General features: G+C 36.9%; 1 long non-coding RNA gene across 2 annotated transcripts; it reads right to left on the bottom strand.

Moving 5' to 3' along the window:
* Positions 1-2,149: 2,149 nt before the first annotated feature.
* Positions 2,150-4,288, bottom strand: LOC122146404. Of its 2 annotated transcripts, none has more exons than XR_006160965.1 (3): positions 3,712-4,288; positions 3,000-3,159; positions 2,150-2,585 (listed from the first exon to the last, which is right to left on the bottom strand). It is a non-coding gene; the product is annotated as an uncharacterized LOC122146404 (long non-coding RNA). The 2 variants fall into 2 exon arrangements; XR_006160967.1 differs by having other exon boundaries at positions 3,000-3,162; positions 3,746-4,288.
* Between the last annotated feature and the right edge of the window lie 5,686 nt (positions 4,289-9,974).

Raw genomic sequence — 9,974 nt, 5'->3', positions numbered from 1 at the left:
TAAAAAAAAGAAAATAAAAAAAGTAATAATAATAATAATAATTTAGATTTTGGGGATACCTGAGCATCCTGATAATCATACTCAAAACACATGCAGTCAGTTGATATGAATCATGCATTGCTTTGGTGCCTGTGTGAGTGTGTTTAATGAAAGAAGAGTCTTGACCCCTTGACCTGCTCCCACAAGCCCCGCAGCGCCTCCACAGACTCATGCAGGTACTGCACCTGCCAAAAACAGATCAGCCACAGAATAACACACAGAAACACAGCAAAAAACAACTGTAAACCATCAGAACAACATGTTTCTGCCACATTAATTTTGTGAGGATGGTCTGTCAGTTCCAGGGCTCAATAAATCTGTTCTCCGGCAGGAACATGAGGGACGGACACACGCTGAGCCGTACACAGAGCCACAGTCATGTTCTGGCCTAAATTACACAACTCAAGCAATTATCCGCTTAATGGAGCTGATTATCGCCATGTGTGTGTACGTGAGTGGGTGTTTTAACAAGCTGGTGTTAGCAAAGACAGAACAACGAGCAAAAACTAGAGGAAAAGTCCAAATGTCAGGCTAAAGTTTGTGCATGTCGTAGATTACGCCGGACCAAAGATGAAGACGTGCTCGAAGTCCTCGTCCTTCCTGCTTATAAATGGAAAATAAATAAATTATGAAACTTAAGAAAACACACGACTGGCCAAATATAATACATGACTGTTACACAGTAACCTGGCCGAATGACTTTATTACTTCCTTTCGTATTAAAGATGATTGTTATTATAACTGTGATGTAAGGCTTTATGATGCAAATATTACTCAGTGAACGGCAGTAAACGCAGCTAAATCACATCAGAAACAGCAGTGAGTTTATTATGTTGATTAAATGTAATCATCTTTTGAACTAGAATGCAGCACAGCTCTGTTTTGTAATTATACTGTATATGCTTATAATGATGAGGAGAATCTTTTCATCAGGCTGTTATTCAGGGCTGATGAGGATCTCAAGGTTTCTGGGTAAATTGATGGGGTCTGACTGTACAGCACTGGATGATTTCATGACACTTGATATTTGTACATTCAGCTGTGTTTGAAGTCTTATGAAAGCCCTCCTTCATTTCTTTGATAAGCTTGTATATTCCAGCTTTGGGGGACTGCTGAGATGGTTGTAAAGTAATATGCATGAAGTTGTAGATTTAAGTCATATTTAATTATTTTAAATATATGTTTTTAGACATTTTTGGGTTTCAACAATACCCCTAAATTGTACATTTATTTTATTCATTATCAGGTAATGCACAGCATCTTGTGGCTTTTCCTATCGCTTTTATAAAATGACAGCAATATGAAATATTTACATAAGTATGAAGTATAATATTTACATACTATATATATATATATATATATATATATATATCCGGAGCAGTGGGCAGCTATATCCAGCGCCCGGGGAAAGGGCGCTGGATATATACATATATGCATATACACACATATGTACGTGTTTGTTATATTTATTATTTATAAATAAATTTTTTTATATATTTTTTGTTTTTTTTTTTTTTTATGTGTAAATGAAATGTTTTTTTTTGTTTGTTTTTTTGTTTTTTGCAAAACTCAATCCCAGCAGCTGAGTCCTTAGCCATCTTCAAGAATCGGCTTAAAACACATCTCTTCCATCTTTATTTGACCCTCTAACTTTTGCACTCACTATTCTAATTCTATTAAAAAAAAAATCTAACTACCTTTCTAATCTTTTTGTATTCTATTTTCTTTTCATTTATTATACAATTATAAAAAAAGACCTCTAACACTAGCTTGCTATATTCTTTTTATATTCTGTCTGTTTTCTTTTTATTTATTATATTATTTAAAAGCCCTTGCTACGTATACTGTGTTTAGGCTAACTGAGACTTCTTATAGCACTTATATATCATTGCTCTTTTGTTGTTTTTGATTGCTTCCATTGTCCTCATTTGTAAGTCGCTTTGGATAAAAGCGTCTGCTAAATGACTAAATGTAAATGTAAATGTAAACACGGCTCATCCAATCAGTGTTCAGAACTATAGATATCAGTTTCATAATGTTGTTTTGCCATATATCAGTGTGTGTGTGTGTGTGTGCTCATCCAATCAGTGTTCAGAACTATAGATGTGTGTGTGTGTGTGTTGCTGTGATCACATACACGAGGGTTGAGTGTGTTGAAAAGCTCCTCGTCTGTGATGTAGAGATCAGCAGGAGAACTGGGTCGTTCTGGAGTGTGAACTCCTCTCAGCAGATCCCTGACCATCCGTTTACACACTGACACGGACGCTTTCTGCTCCAGCTTCTTCCACACACACACACACACACACACACACACACACACACACACACACACACACACACACACACACACACACACACACACACCTCTAGTGTGGCTCTCTGCTGTGCACTATTGTCCTGCTCTAAAGCCACGCCCCTCAGAGTGACCCGCAGTGAAGCTCCGCCCATCAGCACCGGCTGTGTGTTCAGACGACAGTCTTCAGTCCTGATGTCCGCGGACGCACTCTTGAAGATAATGTGCTTGGTGCTGCCGGACAAAATCACTGCTGACAGAGACGATAACAGAAAGAGAGCGGAGCTTCATGAGATCAAATCTTCTGTTTGAGACTCTTAGCAAGTAATTTACATATTCATGAGGAGAAATGTATGTATGTAGTCTGTATAATATTGTTTATAAGCACTAGTGTTCAAAAGTTTTTGTTTACTGGAGTAATGATGCTGAAAATTCAGCTGCGCATCACAGAAATAAATTCCATTTTAACAGATATTAACATGGAAAGCAGGTATTTTAATTTGAAATAATATTTCACAATATTATTGATTTTCCTGTATTTTTAATCAGATAAATACAGCCTTGCAGAAGAGACTTCTTTGAAAAACATTAACAAAATCTTATGATCTGTAGTGAACTTTGTGGACACATTGAGATTTCTGATGTGTGTGTGTGTGTGTGTTTGTACCTGTAGTGTTGTTGAAGTAGCAGTGTTGAGTGAGTGTGTGTGTTTGCGTCAGTCTCTCCCAGCTGTAGTAAATCATGGTACTTCCTTCATTCTTTAACTCCAGATCAGCACTCACACTATGTCCTGTGACCGTCTCAAACATCAGCCTGACAGAGACGCCCTGCTGCCCGACACACACACACACACACACACACACACACACACACACACACACACACACACACACACACACACACACACACACACACACAGTGGTGAGCCACTCGAGACTGCAGTGTTTTACTACGGTTAAGGAGTGTTTTACACCATTACACTGTGCTTCACCAATCAGAAGTCTGAGTGGCAAAATGAAAAACTAAAAAAAATGTCAGTATGGTTGTAAAAAAAAAAAAATCAATTCAAGGCTTAGTTTACAGTTGCCAGGCAACATTTCAGATCAGCAAATGTTTAAAAAAATTTAAAGAATCTTCAGTCTACACTGAGAAACATTTAACAAATTGATATTTATATTTTTTGTGCCAAACTGAATATTGAATCTGTTACGCTCTTAGGGTTTGATTACATTACCAGCAATCGCAGCATTATGAACCAGTAAACATTTAGACGGAGTCTCTTTCACTTGTTCTCTGAATTTGCAGTGTATCATGGCATAGACTGGTGGTGATGTACAGTGACTCATGTAGTGATATATGATCTCCATCATGCCACCCACCTCGGAGCTTCAGTGTCGTTTTATCTCTTCATACCTGGTGGGAGGAAGTGCTGCCGGTCCAGATCTCCACAAACCCTGAGAGCGGGACGCAGCTCCACATCCGTCAGCACGTCTTCGTACAGCGCCAGAGGCTCTCTGTGAGAGGATGAAGAAAGGTCAAACACAGACCTGCTTATATACACACTTCATCCTCGTCCTCTTTTTTCGTCCAGTTGAGGAGAATGTGAAGATATATGAAGACCAGAACCAACCACCTCCAGACCTGAGAGCAGAAACAGCAGAGATCAGAGCCCCAAAACATCTCATAGACAGCAATGGAGATACAAGACTTCAGCTGAGATGCTTCTTCATAGAAAAACACCTCGGTCATTTCATGCATTTCCTTTGAACTTCCAGAAAAGATCTCACTAATGTCTCAAACCACACTTACAAAGTCTACAGTCAAAAAGTCAGAGAGTTCAATATGAACTCCAACATTTCTGCAACAGCTAGTGACTCCTTTGGGTTTGTTTTAATTCTCCCAGGAGAAACATACAAATTACATTAGAGATGAAAGCCTGAAAGAGAGTTATAGACTCGAGTTTGATATGATGTAAGAGATTTATAGACTCGAGCTGGATGTGAGTGTGTGTTGTGGTAATGTACAGCAAGTCCGACGAGAACAAACAGAGCCACACACACACACACACACACACACACTCATAAACACACACACACAAACACACACACACACACACTCTTAAACACACACTCACACACACTCACACACACTCATAAACACACACACACACACGCACACAAACACGCACACACACACACTCATACACACACACACACATACTAGCACACACACACACACACTCATAAACACACACACACACACACTCATAAACACACACACTCACACACACACACGTAGACACACACACACACACACACAGACACAGACACACGCACACACACTCATAAACACAAACTCACATACACACACTCATAAACACACACACACACACACACACACACACACACACACACACACACACACACATACACACACACACCATACACACACACACACACACACACACCACACACACACACACACACACACACACATACACACACTCATACACACAAACTCACATACACACACTCATAACACACACACACAAACACACCACACACACACAGACACACATACACACACACACACACACACACACACACACACTCATAAAACACACACACTTCTCTGAATAATTATTCTCTATTGAATAATTAATGTTGCAGAAAATTTTACATGAACATTTAAATCTTATTTTTTGTTAACTTTTCTTCTTCCTATATATATATATATACTTACTATTAAATATTGCTTGCTTAAAATTCATACAGAACTATTTAAATCTGCCTAATTTATTTATTTATTTTATAACTTTATAACCAAAGGTCTCATCAGCAAAATAAATGGCACGTTTGTTATATATTACGTCATCATTTACATGACTAGCATGTTGTGAGCAGCACTTCTCATGTTTTCATGTCAAAGTAACTCTGCTGTTATCTACAGCATCAGTGTTTCGACGTGAGTCTGATCTCTCGGCGGATGAACTGAACTCCATTCAGACACAAACTGAGCTTCCTCAGCGTCTACACAGTCAGCTTCCTTCCAAGGATGCATCTAACTTCCCAACACACCATTCTGCCATGATGATTTATCTTAAAGGCAGCATGATTTTGCTGTCTGCTTATTTTGAAAAAGAGCTAAAGGGTCTACAAGTGTAACAGAAGAACACAGTGAGTGTGTGCTGATGTGTTCCCGTCCGAGAGCTTCTGTTTTTGTCATAATGGCTGGTAATCAGAGCAGGAGATGCATGGATTTGCTCTCCGGGGGTCCATGGGTACATGTGTGCTCCTGAATACTAATACAAACAACACAATAACAGCAGCAACAGCATCCTCAGACACACACTCGGCCTGTCCAGATGAGGCATGACTCAAGAGCATCACATTAGAAGCTGGAGAAGAGACGCTCGTCCAGTGTTTAGATGCAATCACTGAAGTCTTTTAACAAGCTCGTGTGAGGCAGAGCTTTTAGCGGCGGCACGTTTCACACATGCAGGGATAGTTTGAGAACAGACACGTGAAGGACAGGTGAATGAACATCTTCATCCTGTCAGTCACACAGTATTTCTTTGCTGTGATCATGCTTGAAATGACTCTTTTTTACTAAGAGCTGTGACTAATTCAGACTGAAACCCTAATGTACAGAAGCCTTGCAAACTTTGTTCTGCTTTCCATCATCATTTCACACTACAAGAACATTAAGATTAAAGCTTGAACATCTTCCGTCAACTTATAGAAGTCTTCAAAAGTTTGAAAGAGGTTTTTTTTTTTTTTTTTACATTTGAAGTCATTTCTGTTCACCATGGCTGCATTTAATTGATCAAAGATGTAAAACAGCTGTTTTCTGTGATTATATGTTAAAATGTAATTTATTTCTGTGATGCAAAGCTGTATTTTCAGCATCATTACTCCAGTCTTCAGTGCCACATGATCTTCAGAAATCATTCTAATATGATGATTTACTGCTCAAGAAACATTTCTGATTATTATCATGTTGAAAACAGTTGTGCTGATCATATATTTGTGGAAATCGTGATCCATTTCATTTTTCAAGATTCTTTGATGCATAGAAAGTTCAAAAGAACAGCATTTATTTGAAATAGAAATCTTTTGTAACATTGTCACTTTTGATCAATTTAATGGATATTTGCTGAATAAAAGTATTAATTTCTTAAAAAAAAAAATAAATAAAAAATACAGTATATTGTTTGTGAAATATTTGCCATACAGAATCTAGGCAAAGTTTACATTTGATAATTTCTTGCATCTTATACTAATGCATTTGGCAAATGCTTTTATTGACTATATTATTTGTGTTTTTTTTGCTATTTAGTATCTATTCCATGCACACAGAAGCAGTACAAAATGACTTATAAAATTAAAATAAAATAAAATAAAATAAAATAAAATAAAATAAAATAAAATGGTTTCGTTTTTTCACCAGTCTGAGCATCAATTAACACTCAGAAACACTCTGTATTCACATATTGGAGAGGCTTTGCCTACAGTCAAGACCAAATGTCCAAAGGACAGCAACGTCATAATCATACTGAATAATGTCTTAAAGATTTTAGAATGTGTGGGTGTGGAGATGTTTTGAGAGATATGTGGAGTGATGAGAGGTGTGTGTTTTAGGGGGGGTGTGGTGTCTCTGAGCGTGTTTTTGATGTTGTGGAGACTGCTGCAGATACAAACTCTGATCCCACGACCTCATTACCTACAAACACACACAACCACAGAGAAACACACTCTGAGGACATTACACTGGCTGCCATGTCACATGTGCTTCATGCCAAGGTCGCTTTCATTTGTGTTGACGGAAGCCTGAAACGGCAGATAAACGATTTCCTCAGTCTGCAAATTAGCCTCTCGTCTATTATAAAGACACGAATCTGGTTTAATTCAGTCGATTTCCTCTGATGATGAACAGGTTCAAAATAAATCAGCCACTAATCAGAAAGACTGTTGCTATAGTGACAGAACATGTGGAACAGATTACAATATATGCTGTTGTTTACAAAGAACAAATTCATCCGAGAAAAACAGTTCTTTTTGTAAGAAACATGTTTGCAGTCCGCTGTTGTTCTTGTGCTTCAACGCCGGTGAGATCCTGAGGAGGAGAGTCTGATTCTGTCTCGTCGACGAGGTCGAGTTTGTGCTTGTTCAAGTAGTTTAAAAGACATGTCATGTTTAAGTGTTGAGATTTGAATTTGTAATAATTAATAATGTAAGTTTATTTTTATTTTTGATTTAGATAGAATTTTTTGGTTTTGTGTTAGTTCATTTGTTTTGTTTGTTGTTGAACTTTTAGACAAAGTGAAGTTTGCATGTGTGATGTAGTGAGAATGTGTGCTGTTTTTGTTTTATTCAGAGACTTGAACTGAGCAAAAATATGCAATTCGGTGCAGATGCCGATATTTTAATGAACAAAAATTATGACATTCTGATGCTTGTGATGTAAATCAGTAATATCGTTATAACAGTAAAGCAGATTCAAAAAGTTAAATCAGTATGTGTTTTGACTGTTGGGGTCAGGACTTTAAGAAATTAAGAATTTTATTAATCATGGATGCATTCAATTGATCGAAAGTCACAGTAAATACATTTATAATATTAGGATACATTTCTGTTTCAAATAAATGCTGTTCTTTTGAACTTTCTATTCATCAAAGAATCCTGAAAAATAAAATGTATCACAGTTTCCACAAAATTATTGGGCAGCACGAGTAATGAGAAATGTTTCTGGAGCAGCAAATCAGTATATTAGAATGATTTCTGAAGATCATGTGACACTGAAGACTGGAGTGATGATGCTGAAAATACAGCTGCACATCACAGAAATAAATTACATTTTAACAGATAGTCACATAAAAACAGCTATTTAAAATAGTAATAATATTTCACAATATTACTGATTTTACTGGATTTTTGATCAAATAAATTCAGCCTTGGTGAGCAGAAGAGACTCAAAAACATAAAAAAAAAAATAATAATTTCTGACCCCAAACTTTTGAATGCTAATAACTAGGCCTTGAATAAAATGTTAGGAAACACATCAGATGTTAAAAAATCATCACAGGAGCATTTTTGGTTTTGGCCACATAAATTAAATCTTGTTGAATTTTTGTCCGAGGCAAAAAGTGAAGTGTGCAAGTGAAATAAATACAGCTGAACATGATTTTAGGATTATCACGTCTGGCTCAGATGAATGTAAACAAACTACTGCAGAACAGTTCTGCACTACAAAAGCAATAAATATAAGAAGCGACTCTCTGGAAACATTCCAGTCATAGCCTGAAGTCAAGTAGAGCTAGAAAAGGTAAAATGGAAACTGTGTTATGACTTCTCGCTGCCCGCAGATCAACACAGAGGAGATTGATGCTGATTTTGGACACAGTATACACGGGACGGAGTCTCACATGTCCTGCGCTGAGAGCGGGCAGAGCTGTGCTGATCAGATCCCTCTGTGCTGGAGCGCTTCATCAGTAAAGACCCCACGGGCTTCTGCAGGAGCCTTACAACACACACACAGTGACGGCAGGAGCAGCAGCAGCCGCCCCACGGCCTCTTTGTGCTGAATATCACCATAACAGACTATTACTGCATATAATCCCGTTACAAAACACACCGTCTGAGGAGTCTGGCTGTGTCTTTTATGTAATGGCACACACACATTAAGGTTCTCTAAAGGAAAGGGCCTTTGATTCGGACTGGAGTGGCTCCAGTCTTTACTGACTCATCACTTCAGCAAAGCTTCTCTATATAGAGACCCGACCGCAGGACTAGTTATATAAACATACAGCAGCCCATCAGATGCAGACTATTTTGGGCATTAGGATATACATTTTGGTCAAAATGAAACTGAATTGAGGCTTTCAGATGAGGAGACAGTCTTTCTTTTGTTTAATGCTAAATGCAACCCCTTTATAAAACATAAAGATGATTCATAGTATATATGTTAAAATTATGTATATCTACTATTCAAAAGTCTGCATGGGGTTGGTAAAATTTCTTAATGTTTTTGAGTCTTTTCTGCTCACCAAGGCTGCATTTATTTGATTAAAAATACAGTTAAAACTGCAATATTGTGAAATATTATTGTAATTTAAAATAACTATGTGGATATCTGTTAAAATGTAATATATTCCTGTGATCAAATCTGTATTTTCAGCTTCATTCCTCCAGTCTTCAGTGTCACATGATCTTCAGAAATCTTAATAATATGCTGATTTGCTGCTCAAGAAACATTTCTGATAATTATCAATGTTGAAAACAGTCGTGCTGACAAATATTTTTTGTGGACATTGTGATGTATTTTATTTTTCAGGATTCTTTGATGAATAGAAAGTCAAAAGAACAGCATTTATTTGAAACCGAAATATTTTGCAACATTATATATTTGGAGAAAAAAATGTAATATAATATTGTCAAGATTAGTTTTTATTTTGTGCAGTATTTAACAGCAGTTTAACCAAATTGTTAAAATATTCAGAAAATATTTACTTTTTTTTAAGATATCAGCATAACTGAGATTAAAAAATGTTTCCACACAACTTTATGCAGATTTGATTATTTTTTTCTTAAACAAAAAATGTTTTTTCTTTAGTTTTCTTTTCTTTTGAATAAAATAAAAACCA

This window comes from Cyprinus carpio, chromosome A1 (genome assembly GCF_018340385.1).
Source record: "Cyprinus carpio isolate SPL01 chromosome A1, ASM1834038v1, whole genome shotgun sequence".
NCBI lineage: Eukaryota > Metazoa > Chordata > Actinopteri > Cypriniformes > Cyprinidae > Cyprinus > Cyprinus carpio.
Note: the sequence above shows the minus strand (reverse complement) of the source record. Positions and strands in the feature narration are given on the sequence as shown.